Consider the following 19,417-nt stretch of genomic DNA (forward strand, 5'->3'; position numbering starts at 1 on the left):
ATAGCTGTGTCAAAACGATGCTATCAATACGGCAGGATCAGTGCTTGGGTTTCAGCACTTTAGAATAGCTTTTATTTCAATTGTTCTGGAACGATCATATACATTAGAAAGTATTGGACATGAATTGTTATGAAACGAACTTGCTATGTCAAATGAGCTTAAAGAACGTACATAATATGGCAACAAAGACACCGAGGACAACACAGAGGAAATTACTCGTACTTAGTAACTGAATTAAACAAATGATAAATTAATGTAAATTAAAATGGATGAAAAAGAAAACAACTGGCCGCGGGTGGGATACGAATCCACATCTTCGCATTACGCGTGCGATGCTCTTACCAATTGAGCTACCGCGGCGCCGTTCTCCCATCTACTCTCTGGGGTACTTATGTTTTACTACAAGAACTAACCCTGGGATATAACCCCACTCACAAACTTTGGTGGCTGTTGTGGAACCTCCTTTCTGCCGCAAGCGTCACGAGCACGTAAGTTATTTCAAATAAAAAAAATAAAATTTATGTCAACATACAACTGATGTTGGACTTGACGTTCATTGCTGGACCGTGGACAAAACGGTAGCAAAGCTTGACGTAGTCCATAACCCCGTTTTACAGGCAGCAGCAAAACAACGAAGAATGAACGCAGTTTAACACAAAAGAATAGAAAAAAATCTGATTTCCACACTAATAACTGTGAAACTATTTTCAGGATGACTATGAGGAAGTATTAGAAAAATGTAAACTGTACATGATGAGTAATCCTCACAGATATAGCTAGCCATCAATACATCACAAAACAACTCTTGAACTAATCCCGAAAAACGCAGCACTGTATATGTATAAATTTTATAGGATACAATATATGGCATATTTCATACAGCAGCATATACAGAAGGACTTGATACGCGTAGTATAAAAAAAAGTCATACAAAAAATATACCTTACCACAGAACCTTCAAGCGTCTATTGGGGGTGAGCTCCACCACTGGAAAAGCTGGCGTTACCGTCGGCGTGAAGTGGCATGAGGGATCACGTGGACACAGCGGCCGCGTCGACTGCTTCGGAAGCGCCGAAGCGAGCTGAAAACGAAAGTTTAAAGTCCCACCTGCGCTGCGCTTCTGATTAAGTGGTGAGGCTTTCCCGCCTTGGGTGTCTGCTTGACAACATTTGAAAGCACTATAATGTGTAGTGGCTGCCTCTGGAAGCGTGCAGCATGGTAGGCTATATACTGCTCGGTGCAGCAGTGCCGGACGTACGCAACGGAGCCCGGTGTCAGCCTTATTCACACGTAGCCGCAGGACAAGAAGCTTCGTGAAGCTTGAATCGCGAAACTTAGAACCGGCAAACAGCCATCGGCTACAACTCGGGTATGCAGAAAGCACAGACGCGAGGAATATTTCTGCTACGGCGCCGGGACTGCGATGTTCGGTGAGTAGCAGAAAACGCGCACTGAGACGTTCGCCCGTGCTCCCTGCCCGGCTAATGTCACGACGGTTTGCTCTATGAACTTGGTGATGCTAGACACTGGCAAGTTCACTGGAATGGAAAGGGAGTGGTCAGAAGCACATTAAATGAAGGCATGGCATATGGTGATGTTTGTGTTATGAATTAACGCACTGGATTACGAAAAAGAAGCAGTGCGAAATCGCCCGCTGGCTGCATACAGTGCGACGCAACTTTAGAAATAATATTGAAACGTCCAAGAATTTGGAAGAAAATAAAATATTGAATCCTTGATCGCGACGGCACATCACAGTCGCCGTAGGCGTCGAAGTCCCTTGTTAAAACGAAATTCTGTAACAACGCAACAATGGTTGCTTGTGGACTGTTAAATGCTCATATGCTGCGGCCTAAAGCTGACAGCACGGTGCGAAAACGCTCTCAGTGAAAGCAAAACATTGTGCGCAGACATGTATGCAGACGCGCAGTCGGTCGCCGCAAACCTGTGTGATCGCTGGATGCATTGAGGCTTGGTTCTGTTATGCGCCATTTGGTTATACAGACCGCCCACTGTAAGAACATATTTCACATGGTTTGCGCTCAGCGTTGCCGACCTTTCAGGCAAGAAGCCGGTTCGGGAGACTCCATCGCGGCGACCCCGCGCAGTGGCTTTCACTGTATGTGTTCGGTAAAGAGATAGCGTCTGTAAACGATTGTGCTTTCAGTCTGCCCAAGATTATTATTTCGACAGTAATAAAGTTCCCTCGTTTTGAGAGTACTTACAGAAATGTACAGGAGGGCTGCCACGTGGGGTTTTTATTAAGCGCCGTAAGCCAAAGCTATGAGGAGCGCGCCACGTGATCCCCCATACTACGCAAGGGAGGCGCTTACGACAGATGGCGACTCCGTAAGTCCTAGCCCTCAATATACACGTTTGCGGGTAGATACGTTTCTTCTAGTGCAGAAATAAGCACTATGTTATCTTTACCTTGTTTAAATGGTAGGGTAGTCGAAAACCTAGCATTTGATATGCATAATTTGTTCAAGACCTCGGTAATTCCCATATTTCAGAGCTCCTTGTACTGAGCGTCTTATGTTTTGGTATTAAGTTAGAAATCAGTTTTAGGGTGTGGTTGTTTCTTTAATACTGGTCATATAACTCCGCATCAACATATTTTTGTAAGTGTTAAGCATGGATAAGAAATTGAGTTTTTAAAATAAAGGACTAGTATGCGTTAAGTAAGGAACACCTAGGATACAACGTACGACATTTTTCTGTATTCTATGCAGTGCACTAGTGCCCTGCCCTAGACAAGATGACAATAGTTTATATATAATAAGAAGAGTGATTTGTACAATAGAAGTTTAATACTTTCTGGAAGGAAAAAGCCCACTTACAAAGCATTCGACTCACTCGAAAGAGCTTACCCATTACCCTTGCCACGTGAGCATTCCACGACAAATGTTGCTCTAATATAGCGCGACGACATTTAAGGCGAATAACAATACTCAAAATGGAGTTATTAGGCTGTAGAAGGGTACAAGCACCAACATTTCAATTTCTTGGCCCAAAAGTATCTTTTTTGTTTCATTAACATTTATTGTTAACGAGTTCGAAATACTCCAAATGATAATTTTGACTGCACCTCGTTGGCTTTAATCGTGACATCTTCAGCATTTTTTGCAGTTACAAGAATTTTAATGTCGTGTGCATATGGAATAAATATTGCCGCGTTATCAATATTCACTAAATGGGTGACACAACTGGTCAATAAACCCACAAGAGGCCTAATAATAACAACCTATTAAGGTAATAATAATAACCTAATAACTTCACATCACTACTACTGGACCTCACCACGGGGGACGCACCACAGATACAATATGTTTTACGCCTGGGATGACGCTAAGCGGTTGCTCTGCAAGATGCAGAAGCTCTACAAAGGGGATTGAGATGTGCAGCTAATTAACAGCGCCTACACCAAGCAGCGAGAGTGTGGAACATAGTTAGTGCTCTTACTAAAGAGTCGCCGACATCCTTTGCGCACTCTGTCTTTATTTTGCGGACTGCATGAAGCTGCTGTCGCTGAGAAATTTTACGCTTCGCTAGTTCGACAACATGCTGTGAAAACTAATAAGAGTCATTAAGTCAGGCTCAAATGACAGTATAGAAAGGGCTCAAGTCAGATTTTCTGGTTATGCAGAAAAATTTTCAATTAGGGGACCTTATGCACGCCATTGAACACATCACTACAGATAACGGCACCTTGCCTCGACCGTGTGTGTCTCACCAAATTTTACGACTAGGAACGCAAAAGCTTCGTTAAAGCTACACAATGATGTCTGGTGAAGCTAACAGGTGTCCACATCGGCGACGGTGTACAGAATAATGACTCGTCCGCAGTTTGGAAAAAAGCACTATGGTGCTAGATTAATTTATACCAGTCAGCCATAATTGCCTTCCCAATGTAACGGAAAATATTATCGAAGAACCACTACACCAGTGAAATAACATACAATTCTTTACCCAATATACATGTTTTCGTTTAGGGCATGGTACCATGAAAGGCTTGGTCAATCTAGGTACCTCTGTCGAACATGCTGGAACAAGAATAAATGTTACAGTTACTATATTTCTGGACAAAAAATGGCTGTGGCTTAGCTAAGGTTAAGCCCAGGATGCGTAGCATACTAGCCTTTATTTTAGTTGTTGAACCACTGTTTAGCCTGGTGAACTGCTGTTGCTTGGCTATATTTGGTTCGGCTAGACGAAGAAACAACTCATGCAGGCGACCGCACGAGCTGAGACCCGACTATGTAGCTACGCGGCCTCCGCTTTTGCAGCTGTTATGACGTCATATGGTAGCTACGCGGCCGCGCGCGGCGCAGCAAGGAAGAGCATGGTTGTGCGGCTAGTATGCTTCGCATAAAACGAGCGTACGATACGGCTTAGTATTAGTATCAATATTAATAGGCGCTTGACTTGCTATATCCCTAAAACTTGCAAACTCTGCAAAGGAAACGCTAGAGTGTCTTTAAGTGCGTTAGCGTTGGCCCTAAAGCAGGAAAAACATAAACGTTTATGCAGTGTGCACCAGCTAAGTTAGCCAGAGTTAAAAAATATCGAAGCGCCACGTGGCTAAATAGAACAAAGGTAATGTTGTTTGCCGTCGCGTGGAGCTACTCAAACTATTTTTGTGATTCCGCCTAATTAGATAATTAGTCCTGATCAATTATTCGCCTTCTCAAATATTATAAGTACATGAAAAGTGGCAATGAGAAAATTGTAGAGCGACATGACAAACTCGCGATACAGATTTCTGTTGCTCTATACGTGCTACATAAAAGTGTTTGTCCGAGCGTGCAAGAAGCCCGCAAAAGCCCGCAACATTGCCGCGCGACTGGCCGCTCGAAACACTTTACATGTATTAACGCGGCAGCGTTAAGCGCCCCGTGTCGCGGAAATTCCGGCGTCGGCATCTAGCGTCGGACGCCCTTTCGGCAAAATGATTCACAAACCACCAATACCCAGGCCCTCTATGTGGCGCAAGGAAGCAACTGAACTAATTGAATTTCTCAAGCTAAAATACGCAGAAAAATCATAAAGTACGACTTACGCGCAACCTAGAGACATGATAGCATCGGTTGTAATTTGACTATGAGTGAAAACATAATTCTGTTGCGCGAAAACTCAAGGAAACTCCTTTTCCAGCGTTTCTACCATCCATAGACCAGCCACGGCGTCCGCCACTTGCGCGCGCCAGCGCGTACGTGAGTACCTTGGAGGCCACGGAGCGGCGCGCCTGGTTCCTTGCAAGAGCACCATCCAGATGGCACCCGCCTCCGCCGTATCGCGGCCCACGCAAGGGACCGCGTTTCGACCAGAAAGCCCTCCTTCGTACATAGCGTTCGCCGGAAGCGTTTCCCGCTAAACGTTACGGTTACATACACTCCAGTTGCCGGGAAGCGTGAGAAGCAGTTAGGGATCTTGGAATGCTATCGCGTTCTACTCTTAAAGACGTAGCTTAAGCGTCCTCCATATTTTCGCGCGCTTCTTGCCCGCTTGGAAAAGCACTTTTTTGTAGCACGCATTGAGGAACACAAAGCTACATCGGGAGTTTTTCATGCCGCTCTACAATTTTCTCATTGACACTTTTCTTCCAATCATAACATATCAGAAGTTGGTTAATTAATGAACTAGTTATCTAATTAGGCGGAATTTAAAAAAAAATTGTTTGGGTATTTCCAAGCGACGGCAAATAACATTCCGTTTGTTCTGTCCAGCTAAGTTGAATTTGCATATCTTTAAGCTCTGGCTGAATTTATCTGGGACGCCCTGCATAATTAATAAGCATTTATCATAAAAATATGTTTCCCGAGCGATTTTTATTTTGACAAATAAAGTGTTCTAGTGAGATTTATGACAAATATTCTCGAATTCAGCCGCGTGAAATCCGTTCCTTGGCCAACAAATTAAAGGGTCCCTTTGGTTAGGACGGCTGAAGGGTGAGGAAGCATCAACGGCTCCTTACAAAAAGTTGCAAAGGGGTCTAAGGAAAAAAAGTGTATCCGAATTTGACCATAAGAGCCAGAATTACATAATGCGTGTTCTTCTTTATTTTACAGCAAATTTGCTAAGGGCTACTTTCCCCACTTTCCTGCCCGCGTGTTGAAAAAAGAAAAAAATCCCGGAGATAGTGCAATGCCAAACCGACCCACGGCGGAGGTGACAGAGGCGTTAAGCACTCGCCATACGTGGGCCAATCCCGAAGATAGTGCAATGCCGGGTCGATCGCGTCGGAGGTGCAGTTCGCCATTAAGAGGCCCACATACACAGCTTCGCTGGTCATCCTCCTTCACAGAGTGGAAGGGCACTGAGTTTTTTATACTGAGTCAGTTGGTGGTATAAGACGCGTACTTTATTTCATGTTGCAAGAGGCTCTTTGTTTTCAGGCAGCCTGTATGTTGTTTTGGGACAATGGACCCAATCATAGACCCATTTCTTGTTGGTTCCGGCGCAGGCTTCGTAGAAAAATGTGCAAACGTAAGGAATCTTCTTATGTTTTCTAAGATAACGAGTACGAACCCAAACCTGGTAGCCTGCGAAAAAGAAATGTTGAATCTCAGTCATTGTCTGAAAACATATAAAGTAAACGATTTAATGCTTAGACATTTCACTGTACGAAGACAAAACATGTCGGACCATACAGACAGTTCCAGCAGCGGATTAGCTCAATATGCTCTAAAGTAGCTCCTCGAAGTATGGTATAATAAAGGGAGCTTTAGATTCAGCTCTGCTGCTCAACGTCCTAAGGTTTAATGTCCAATGATTTTGTTTAGTAAACTGAGATGGTTTAACCTTTGCGTGAAGACATTTTAGCGCTATCTTTTAAGGTATCTTGAGAGAGGGGGAAAATAATAAATTAAAGGGAGGGAGGTTAACCAGGCCTGAGCTGGGTTGCCTACCCTACACATATGGAGATGCGATCGCAATATATTATGTACTACAATCAACGCGCGTAGGAGCCCAGCACTCAAAACTGTTTTTGACAGTAGTTGTGGTAGAGTGATATAAACTAAGGGTCGCTGGAATCTGGAGGTTATTGCACAGAAAAAGTAGCGCCATATAAAAATACATATTCCGCTTTATGAAACGTCGAGGTCACTGCGTACAGCAAGCTCAATGACACAGCCCCCTAGATCCGCATTTTGGACAAGCGTAACAGTTTTACTCCCAATGACAGAGGATAATAACGCATAGATTTAATAATCAAGTATAGGAGTGCTTCTTTCATTACAATGCCATGCTTATGCATATAATGCTGCTATTAACGCTGCTATTAAAAAAATTAACGTAAAGACGCTACAGCGACGTTTCACTTCCTGAACGCGGTTGACGCGCAAGCGTACGGGTGCTATAGCGCACACGAAACTAGCGGCCCTCACTGCGCCTAGAAGCCTAGACTGTCCGCATGGCTGATTGTTTTCAAGAAGTCTCGCGCGGCCGCGCCGTACGCAGCAGCCGCCGGAGTAGAACGCATCTCCCCCTCCGTTTCCCTCGCCCCCACTTGGTGGGAAGAAGGCGTGCTTCCTAACCGCTTTCCTCCCTTGCGCGCGCGAGAAAAAGCCGCCATCGTCGGCTCACCGTCGCACGCTTTCACTCGCACATACAACCAACGGCGTGTAGAGACGATATAATCTCAAGACGAACCCGGTACGTTCATTCCGCACACATCACCATTACCAGCTGCCAGAGGAGGTCAACCCAGCGTGCCTCCGCGTACCCGCCTCCTCCGCAACGCTTCGCCTCCTTTCTCCTTCCCAGCTACGCTCAACGCCACTTGAACTTTTCTCAAGGTGGCGTTGCTTTGCGGCGCGCTCAGCGCGCTCCTTCGTACTTTCCCCAGCGCGCAGTTACCTTCTTTGCGTCCAGGCGCCTTGCTCCTCCGACACGCGCTTCCTTCGCTGCTTGAAATTAAATATCGCCGGTTTCACTGGCGGGCCACTGACGCTTGCGCGTAAAACATTCGTCGCATGATACTATCGAGCTAAGAGAATATTATCAATTACGAATAAGTAAGTGTCTTACCGAGTAGGTCCGATTGCAATACTACGCACTTGCCGTAAGCGAAAATTATTTGACTGATCGAAAACATTTCGCTGAAGTCGATCTCCGAAGTAGCTGAAAAGTGGGAAAAGTTAACACTACGTGAATAGCCTCTTTTTTGATCACCGGTAGTGCAAAACACCGTAAGTATGATATTAAACAGAGATATTATTGCACGGTCGTACCTATAAAGGATTATTTACGCTAGACGGCGCACTGTTTCGCTTAATTAAACGTGGATGAGTGAGAAAATGAAGACCAGGCACCGAACGGCGCGCTTTCGGGGTGGTATAAAAACAATAAGAATTAAGTTTTAGTAACATTTCTCGCTTCTTTGTAATGGATATCATATGCAAATATGATATCCATTACATAATAATAGGTGTAGGGAATGGCAAATAATGTCGTCCGGTGGTTACATTTGCCCTAACTTAGGGTTGACCTCATCTCACAGACAATACGCATGCTTCTAAATTTATTTAGAATTTGCGTGCCTGAGCTAGTCTAAGCAAACATAATCTCCACTATATATATTCGATCGCAATCCCATTTTATGTGATGCTGCGTCCAAGGCAAACGGTGTTTTTACATGTCCCCGTATTCAAATGGTACCATTTGTAGTACGTGGTGCTTTCACGTACTTGCGCTTGCGTGGACAACGAAAAAATTAACTTGCGTTGCTGTAAAGACCCAGTAAATGCTGAGGCAGTATAGACAATGGCTGCTTATTGTGTCAAAGCAAACCTGCTATTGCGACTTGATCCTGTGGAGAATGACCGCTTTAAATCGTGCTCTAAACGTGAACGAAAGGTCTGTGTGATGACCATTAAAGCTAGCGCAGTGAAATTTGGAGCAAATATCAATCAGGACATGGGCGATTAGTGAGCAAATTAAAAGCACGTGGCGTGAATGCGCACGTTGCACGCAACTGCACAAGCCTTGCTTCTCAACCTATGTACATGAGACTTCAGTGGTTGTTCAGTGAATGTTCATTGGTCCAAAACTTTAGTCAGCTCGGTGAGCAGCTTAGCTCGGTAAGAAGCCCAGCGCTTTATGAAGAGAATTAATTACTGTCGCACATTATATTACCTTATGATACGGAAGAGGGCAATATATATCTTGTCAAAAAGATAACTGTAAGGGCTCAGTGCTATGTGCAGTTTTCATATCTGATATGTTTGGAGCAACATTATTTTTGATTGGCAACATGCAGCATTAAACTAGGGCATGGTAAGTGGCAATTACGCTCATTACGAGCAAAACATCGGTCACTGCACACCTTTAGACTTAACAATAGATAGTATCTTACCGATGATACTACAAAAGAATGTGACAGGAAGGATTCCGTTACAAAATTTCTTCTATTCGTGCTGCATTGACTGAAAGGAATTCTTTATTGGCGGTAGTAATGAGCTATACAAGGGGTATCTAGAAGAAAACAAATAGCAGAACTGAGGGCATCAACAGAATTCGGACTAAAGATGAGAAAGTTGTCCTTACATTTTCGGGCAAAGTATGTTACATTCAATGCGTTATCGTAGACATAATATGGATCCGTTTTGATCGACCACACTGTGTCAGTTCCATGATATCTAAAAAAAATTGCAACGCTTTTCTGAGTATGTTTCTTAAAGAAACTCACACGGGGGGATTTGCTGTTAGCAGTTACACAGTTAAGTATTATTATTATTATTATTATTATTATTATTATTATGATTATTATTATTAGTAGTAGTAGTAGTAGTAGTAGTAGTAGTAGTAGTAGTAGTAGTAGTAGTAGTAGTAGTAGTAGTAGAACAAGCTGTTGTTATTGCTGTTGTAGTATTGGTATCCTTCTGGTGACCACAAAATCGTTCCACAAGCTCCCCTTTACTGGGAGTGGCACTGGCTAATATTCCCAGAGGTAGTCTTTAAAGGAATTATGCATATTCAGCGCAAATATTCCAATATATGTGAAGCGAAATTTTCGTAAATCAGTTAATGAATGTTACAAAACTGTTACAAAACCATAAACTTGGCGCCCTCCAATGCCTAGCTATTAGGGTGGAAAAATTGAAGTGTTCGGTTTAAAGAATTGTACCAGCTGTCTTTTTTTCTAGGTATTATACTGGTCGCCTCCAAACAATGAATACAAAGAGGAATTCAGTGATTTAAGTCGCTCAAGGTTCCGTATTGGGCCATCTTTTATTTAATATATATAGGAATGACCTGGCTAATCTGAAGTGACATACATAGCTTTTTCAGGACGCCGAACGATAGAGCGTTGCTTAAGTCTCATGATTCGCGTAGTCAAGCTGTGACGTTCTCACAACCTCATTTCGAGGCACGCTTAGATTGGCTCTCGAATAAAGAAATATACGTAAATAAACCAGAAACCGCTCTAATATGTTTTAGGAACCTTCATAAAAATTTGGAGTTCCAAGAATATACTGTATTTCATGACTGCTCATGTACACGGTGTCAATGTTTACCGATACCCTTCTACCCTAATGTTAGGTATTCGGGAATGTACTTCGATGAAAGAAAAAAATATTAGTGTGCTCATGTATAGAACACGTAGTGACGCTCCTTTGGCTGCTTTCTATCCAACTATATCGAATTAAGCACAACAGCTTCTTTCATACGCGTTAAATTTTACTCAAAACCTTTGGCGAATCTATTTTACGGTGCGCTGTTTCTGTGTTTAGTTCATGCTCAAGTTCTTAAGGACATGTGAATTGTGCGAACGCCTTTGACTATTGTTGCGCGTAACATCGCGTTACTGTGTGCATTTTTCTTGTTTTTTTTTCTTCTCTCTTCCTTCTCCTTTTATTCCCTTTACCCCTTTCCCCAGCACAGGGTAGCCAGCCGGTATTTACACTGGCTAACCTTCCTGTCTTTCCTTCCCTTTTGTCTCTCTCTCTCTCATGCTCCCACAGACGAGCTTAACCAATTAACAAAGTTTTATATAGGCTGTCGGCTAACATAGTGCATGTTACAAAATGTGATGGCCTAGATACCATTCCAAGAATTAGGGGTGCTGAAGCTCATCCTTTAAATGTTTTATTTATACTCGCAGTAGTTGTAAGAAATCATTTCTCCTGTAAATTCAAACATTAAGAAAGTAAGCTGTGATTGTGATGATAATTGGGATTTATTGGCGCAATTCCAGAAGTGGCCAAATAGCGCCAAGAGTATGATATTAGTCTGCCATTGTTAAATGAATAATGAATAACGAGATGTGAATGAAACGGTGCTCTATAGAGGCCTAAAAATATTCGTCGGAAAGTGCGTAAATACATTCGTTATAAAACTAGACAATGATACATGACATAAGCTAAAGAAAAACGATGTGTTACGAAGAGGTGATGTACCAAAATATGTGGCTACAAAAAGCACTGCTGTCTCACCAAGGCCCTTAACCACAAAGGCCGGGAGCCATGTGCCATACAGGTCGCAACTATTCCAGCATCAGCATCTCTTGAGAGGATGTGCTAAGGATATCGTGGGCTTAAACGCGCAATAAATCGACATCTTGTAAAAAATGTAAAACTGATTTATGATCAAAAATTGGGTCTGCTCTAAAAAACAACACCGGATGAAGGGGAATGTGGCACCGGTACCCTACAGGAAAGTGCTTCTTTCGTTCAGCTTCTGGTCCCCAACACTCTACGAAGACGCGGAGAATAGTCAGCCTCTCACCACACCTACCACAGAGGGGAGGTTCACTGCCAGTAAGCAGGTAAGTATGAGTACCGTATGCGTGTCCTATTCTCAGTCGACAGAAAAGGACATGCGTTTGTCGCGATTTTGTTACCAAAGGCCAATTTCACGCGTGCGGCTTAATTAAATAAAGTTTATTAGAGGTTTCACGGTCCCAGATGGATTACCAAATGTTTCTCAGCGTTCTGCTCAAGAAGGGCTTCAAGTTTGCGGGAGGGATAGCTATGGTAGTGTTACAGGTTCGCGTTGTTATGGATGTAGCCAATTCGTCTGCAAGCATATTGCGCACTGTGACTCTGTAGCCTAGCACTCAACATACTACAGTATGTTGGTTAGATGTATACATGGTACACAGACAGTAGTAAAGATAATTGACTACTGGATTCTTGTGCTTCCCTAAAGACAATAAACCTTTTACTACATTGAGGAAGTCTGTAAATGTGGTAGCTTTTTGTAGTTTTGAAGCCTTTATGTGTTTTATGGCCGAGAGTAATCCATAGGCCTCTGCTGTATAGATGCTCGTTTCTGCCTGCAGAACATTGCATTCCGAGAAGGATGGCCCGACTGCCGCGTAAGATGCGCCACTAGGCGACTGTGATTCGTTGGTATAAAATTCTGGACAGGAGTGCTTCGACTGGAGTTCCAGAAAGTGCATACGGATGTGCATCTCTAGAGCACGCTTTCTAACTTCGACAAAGGACGTGTCGCATTCTATCAGTTGCCACAGCCATGGTGGCAACAGCCTTGTTGGAGCCACCAGTGGATGCACATGTAGTGGGACATTCATTTCCTCGCTCATCTCCCTCATGTATAGTGAGAAAGGTTCTCTCATTGAAGGTCGGTTTTGAAGTAGCGTGGCAGATGTCAAACCATTAACGGTTTTATAACAAGGTTGTTCAGGATTAGATTGCACTTTAGGAAATATGCGAAGCTTATGTATGTTCTTTGCAGGTGGATTGACCAATCATTCGATTCTACGTATAAACTCTGCATAGGACTTGTTCTAAAGGCGCCTGTGGCCAGGCGAATACTTAAACGGTGAACGGGGTGCAAGATCTTTCAAGCGCTTGGAACGGCAGTTCGTTATACCGCAATACCATAGTCCAGACAGGACCGTATGAGGCTCCTGTACAGGTTCATTAAGGAGCCCCGGTCACTACCCCATGTCGTGTACACCAGAATTTTAAGAATGTTCATTGTTTTCAAACATATCACTTTCAGATACTTTACATGTGGAATGAATGGAAGTTTTAAGTACGACACCAATAAATTTGTGTTGTGTGTTCAAAGGTAAGCGCTGACCATGCGGCTGGATACCAGGCTCTGGGACAAGGCCCATCTTTCTTGTAAAGAAGGTGCAGGAACTTTTCTGTGTATTTAGCTTGAAGCCGTTCTGATTTGCCTATGCTGAGACTTTTTTCAGCCCGAACTGAACGTGTCGCTCGCAGACTGCGATGTTACACGATTTAAATCCAATGTGTACATCATCGACATGTGCTGAACAAAATACACTTTGTGGAACACACGAACTTAACGAGTTCATTTTAACAATAAAAATAGTACAGCTAAGTACACCACCCTGCGGTACCCGAGTTTCCTGCGTAAATGACCTAGACAGAGCTTTACCAATTCTAACACGGAAAGTACGGCGTGAGAGATAGCTTTCTATTATGCTAAGCATGTTGCTACGCATACCCATTTCAGAGAGATCTCTGATAATGCCGAAACACCATGTGTTTTCATAAACCTATTCCATATCTAGAAAAACTGACAAGAAGTATTGTTTATGGGCGAATGCATCGCGGATGCTTGCCTCGATGTGCACATGATGGTCGTTGTAGACCGACCTTCTCGAAAACCACATTGATAGGGATCAAGCATGTTGTTTGATTCTAGGAAATGCAAGATAACGGCGATTTATTATTTTTTTAAAAGCTTACATAGGCATCTTGTAAGTGCTATGGTACGGTAGCTTGTTACCAAGGATGGCTCTTTACCCTGTTTTAAAACTTAGACGATAGCTTCTTTCCATGCCATTGGAAGATGTCCGGCTGCCCAAATGTTATTAAGAAGTGCGAGCAATGGAATTTAAGTGTCCGTGTGCATGTTGTTGTTGTTCATATCACACATGATCCTATCTGCTCCCGGCACAGAGCTTTCGCAAGCGTTCTATGCTGCTCTAAGCTCAGCAATGTTTAATGTATGGTTATATAAATCGTTTGTTCTGCATTTGTGGTTAAGTGTATTGCGTTCTTCCATTTCGTTGTGTTTAACGAATGTCTGTCTATAGTGCGCGGAGCTAGATACATGCTGAAAATGTGTTCCAAAAGCGTCTGCCTGGTCTTCCAACCTGTTACGTCGGTTATTTACCAAGGGCAACGGATGCAGTTCCTTCCGGCACACTGGGTGTGGGCCGGATAGCCGCCAGAGACTGTTGTGGCGCTACCCCCCGACGCAACACTTCGGCAAACCTGTTATTTGGCAGGTACGCCACCCGCCTGCGTGCCTCTTTGAACGATATGTTTTCTTTGACTTTGAGTGTTACTTCTTTTTCGTTTTTACAGGATGAGCAGGACCGCGAATATGCGGTGTGCTCCCCATCACAGTTGACGCAATGTGGAGCATTCTCGCAATTGTCGTATTGGTGTTCTTCGGCACCACATTTAGTGGAAGTCTTGCAGCCTCGGCAGTTCTGTGAACTGTGGCAAATCTTTGGAAACTGAAGCATCGTAGCGGTCTGACCCGGATCTTTAAATATCCTGCCTAAATGGTCTCAGGCAGCAACACTTGATCCGAAAGTTAGAATTAAGTACCTCGTTTCGATCTTTGTACCATCAAGCCTGAACTTTATCCTCTTGACATTGATCACATGCAGATCACTCCAGCCTTCTAGTACTTCGGCTTCAGTCAGCTCCATTAGGTCGGCATCGGAAACGACTCCACGGGTAGTGTTCACAGTGCGGTGTGGTGTCACTGCCACTGGGAGATCCCCTACTGACACTAGATTAGACAGTTTTTCATGTTGCTTCATTTCGCGGAGTTCCAGAAGGAGATCATCGCTTACCAACTTGGAGATTTCATAACCTGGTCCAAAAACTTCAGTTAGTGTTTTCGCAACAAGAAAAGGTGTGATCATTTTCGCTGCCTTTCCTTTTTCTCAGAATAGACTATATGAAATCGTGGAAAATTGTCTACTTGAAAACGTCTTCGGCGCGCCCTCGTTTCTGAGGGTGATCAGTGAGTGGGGGTTATGAACTTGCCATATGCAAAGGTGAATTTTCGTCAGCGACGCCAGCCGCCCACCTTGGAGCCCACAGAGGGGACGCTGCAGGACCTGGAAAGGACAAGTCCTGCCCACGTCTGCTAAATGCCGCAATTATAACCAAATATGACATACCCAAGGCTGGCTAACCCCACAAGTTTAACCCTTGCCACCCGGCAATTCTGGAGTGAAAAGGTAATAGAAGACAGGACAGACGAAAAGGCGAGAGAGAAAGACGAAGTCTGAAAAGGAGGATAGGAAAAGGGGACTGCATATTTCCTCCAGGTGGGTCAGTCTCGAGGAACCGACTACGTGAAGTAGAGGCCAAAGAGATGTGTTGCCTCCGCCAGGGGGCCTTAAAGGTCCGGACATCCAGCATTGGCTCAACCCTCGGAATCCCCATTTCCCCAGGCACGGCTATACGGCTACAAGCCGCGCACGGCTACACGCGGGAGGGTCGAACCCTTATGTGCTCGAGTACGTGGTGTCACAACACACCAAACGCCTGCTTACGCAGACGCATCTGTGGGGAGCAAACTGCAAACATTAAGTAACGTGGACCACTGCTAACTTCCTGAAATATATGCACACAAAAAGAAAGGCGCCGGCAGCTTTATGTCCCTATTTAGTTTAATTGGTTGCCAGAGCAAATGCTTTCAGTATGTAAAACAAAGGAAATGAGTGGTGAAATCTTGGTTATTTCTGCATTTGCAATACTTTGCTATCTTCACGGTGCTGTTACGACGCGTATTGTTTATCTATTGATATATTTTTGTTTATTATATTTCGACTAGATTACATTGAATTTCATATTTGATGTGATTGCTTATTGTGTAATTTGTGTCATGCACGGGCAGTTCTTATTATTATACAATTCTTTTTTTCATTTTTATCGTACTTTCTGTTTCTCTAACTTGCATGTGTTCTGAGTTGACCTTGCAGAGACTGCTGTGTCCCGCTCACAAGCGATTTACGCTTCCGTGGTACGAATACTACTACACATTTTATTGAAATATGTATGTATGTATGTATGTATGTATGTATGTATGTATGTATGTATGTATGTATGTATGCATGCATGCATGCATGCATGCATGTATGTATGTATGTATGTATGTATTCAGCCGATCGATCATTTTCGGGCGCTCCACAACGCTCTGCATAAAGGCTGTGTGCTGCAGAGACTTACTCGCGAGGAAGGTTGGTGATGTGGAACACTTTCTGATTATGCCCACAGTTCCACGAGGAACGAAAAGCGTTGCTTTACAGCCTACAAAAGAAAGTTGTTGCATGTGCGATCTATGAAGATGTAGTGATCCCTGGAGGATCCGCAGTAAACTGTAGAAGTGTTCTGCGACTGGTGAGTACCTTTAATCGAGACACAGACTTTGCCGTCATCTGGTGACATAGTCTTGTTAAGAACGTAAGAGATGGTCAGGCGGAAACAATTGCCGGCTAGGAATGCGAAGCTGATACTGCCTACTGAAAACCACCACCCCAAACATCACATCAACCATCCAAAGATGCCATAAATTTCTTGCGTTAAGAGATATGCACAAAAACACCAACAACAATAGTACTATTATCACATTCTTAGTACCATTGTTGTAGTAGCTGCAAGGATGTTCTACACCGGCCACCTAGGCTGCAAGTGACTCTAGCTAACACTCCCTGGGCTAATCTTGTACACATAGACAAATATTCAAGGAAGTGTACGGGAGCATAACCACCATGGTGGCTTAATTTGACTATACGTGTAAAGCAGAAGAGCCCACCTTCCACGAGTTATCATTTCCTAGACTTTCATTTTCTGTTACTTTATTATTTCTACGGTTAGATCAAACATAGCACTTAATTTCTTCTACTTCTCTTTGGATTTGTTGCTTTTCTTAGCATGTATCGAGTATCATAACATAATGTATAATGTATAATGTATAATGTATAATGTATAACGTATCGAGTATAACAAGTATCGAGTCATTCGGATACCCTTATTTTTCTTGTTAATTGCAAATATGTTCATAAACTGAGGCTTATCAGGCGACAGATAAAAGTCCAGATAGCTTGCATGCCACACTGCGAGATGGTCTCAATGCTTTAGTCTATGTGTATTTAGGTATGCAACATCACTATGCACATAACAGCATTAATAACAGAGTTGCTGCGGGATTCGTGAGGGCAAAGAAAAGTAGATTTTACTGGCGGCTGTGCTGCCTGCAGCTGAAATATTATAGAATACAAAAAATACTTAGCAAATCATAACAAGATTAGGCACCTACAGAGCAAAACCATCTCTATGAACATATTGCATATCAACACTTTGCTAGGTAGTGGAATATGCAGTGAGACCGGTGCACTGCTTTTTGTTTACTTTCAACTGTATCAGCAGTCTTAGGCAGTTTCTGTAGTTATGTGCTTGTAGAGATGCACATTATGCTGAAAGGAATTGTACTTTTTTAGTTTATTTAACGAATTCAGACACCTCACAGGCTTCAGGATTTAGTACAGCGTAAGAGAAGTGAGATATAAGTTGACTGATGACGGGGGAACAGTTATTAGCCTACATGTACATATTAGTGCGCACTAGTCGTCATTATAGAAAGCATTCTACACGGGCAAATAAACGGGAAGATATGGCAGAGCAATAGTGGAGCATTGTTCAATTAGCCAATAAATATTGCCGCTAGAACATAACAAGCTTGGTAGAGCAGTGATCGCAAAATACATAGAAATAAATTGCAGTGCGCACGTGAGAACAAGTTTCAACAACATGGCACGCACGGTTTGCGTTTATAACAAACTAACAAGGAACAAACGTTATTATGAACATTCTGTACGATTTTATCATCTGTGCAAATTACGGTATAAAATACAGCAGAAATCGCTTCACACCAAATGCTACGTATTTTTGCTTACGTGGTCGTTTCATTCGGCGAATAGTGAAATTTTACATTTTTGCGATACTTTTCACCAGCTTTGTCGGTAACCGTCGTTGTGCACAAGCATTTGTACATAGAGGGGAGGTTGCCGTCTGAGTAGAACATTAAGTGATATTTAGTATGACCGCGGCTGATTAACTGAAATAAAAGAGAAAAAGAAACCAAAAGATAAGAACGATTTCAGTTTTCTCAAAAACACGAAACATGCTGACATTTATCAGGGGGCATTGTGTTGTGCTAATGTTACACAATGTTGTTCTGTTTGTGGAGTGGACGATTTCTTCAGCATTTCACGGATCGTATACTGAGAGAGCCTTCTTGGAGCCCCAGAAATAATAATTGTTAGCAGTAATAAATAGCATTTTTTGAATGCAGCAAGTTGCGCGAACATTTATTTATGTTGCAGTACTGAGAGAGTACGTGAATGTTTGTTAATGTGTCTATTAGACAACTTTTGTGGTTGTTGACAATTCTCCGGCGATAGCTAACATGTAAGAGAAGAGGAGTAGCCGGCGCCACAGATAGGCATCAACATCTCCTTAAATACATTTAATAAACAAGTGTAACTGTAATTGATAAGATTTTTTCTGTAACGTGTACAACCCTACTCTTCACACAACTAGTAGTCAACACAAAACAGAATGAGGGCGAACCCAGATTTGAGATCTGCGTTGGTAGTACTCTCCAGAGCAAGCTGGTTTTGTGCCGTTAAACATCTTCATAGCGCGAAGGTAATGCAGAAGTGTCTGAAGAGATTGAATGCGAAAGAGAACAGCCATCCTAACAACTCTTTAATTATCAGGGTTGGCACAGTCAGCGACCTGGAAAACATTTTGGTATCTCATTGGCAGTAACATCAGCAGGGAAAGCTGTGACTTGAGATGTGACCTTGGACGAGTTATGTGCGAGATTGTAACCTAAAGCAGAGTCGTAACCATGGTACCGTAACTTGTCAATATAGGCAGTTTAGAAAGTAACGTCAAAGCGACATTTTTTTTGGTAAATATCTAGGCACGTCTAAGAAAGGTGTCAGTGCCTGTAGGTGGCGCCATCTACTCCGCTTCACCGACATCAAGGGCTGAGGCCTATGTCAGAGTGCGTTTATTATCTTAGAGAATATTTCAATTTTGCTTCGAGGAGGCTGTATATTTAAACAACATAGAAAGAATGTGGTGCGACGGCCAAATCACATGAAACATAGATTTCCAAAAACAAACGACGCGTCGAAATACTACGATGAGACCCCCCCCTGTTTGTGTCATTGCGCTTATTGACAAACTATCGCTTCAAGAATTCCGATGTACTTTCTGTCACGTCAAGAATGTTAAATACAAATGGTTTAAAAAGCATCGCAGGGAGACTGACCACTTACATGAACAAACACACAATAAAGCACAACGTACCTTCCAGGAATCTGGATTAAACCCAAGGCGCTTAGAAATAAGCTTTGCATCACATTTGCGGT

General features: G+C 43.0%; 1 long non-coding RNA gene and 1 other non-coding gene across 2 annotated transcripts; both read right to left on the minus strand.

Annotated features, from left to right (window-relative positions):
- Window positions 1-287: 287 nt before the first annotated feature.
- TRNAT-CGU (transfer RNA threonine (anticodon CGU)) lies at window positions 288-360 on the minus strand. The gene has a single exon. It is a non-coding gene; the product is annotated as a tRNA-Thr (tRNA).
- Window positions 361-6,351: 5,991 nt separating this feature from the next.
- On the minus strand, window positions 6,352-18,084 carry LOC126541274 (uncharacterized). Its single transcript, XR_011892540.1, has 4 exons — window positions 17,930-18,084; window positions 9,550-9,641; window positions 8,032-8,124; window positions 6,352-6,542 (listed from the first exon to the last, which is right to left on the minus strand). It is a non-coding gene; the product is annotated as an uncharacterized lncRNA (long non-coding RNA).
- Window positions 18,085-19,417: the final 1,333 nt, after the last annotated feature.

The sequence above is a fragment of the Dermacentor andersoni genome, chromosome 2 (genome assembly GCF_023375885.2).
Source record: "Dermacentor andersoni chromosome 2, qqDerAnde1_hic_scaffold, whole genome shotgun sequence".
Taxonomy (NCBI): Eukaryota; Metazoa; Arthropoda; class Arachnida; order Ixodida; family Ixodidae; genus Dermacentor; species Dermacentor andersoni.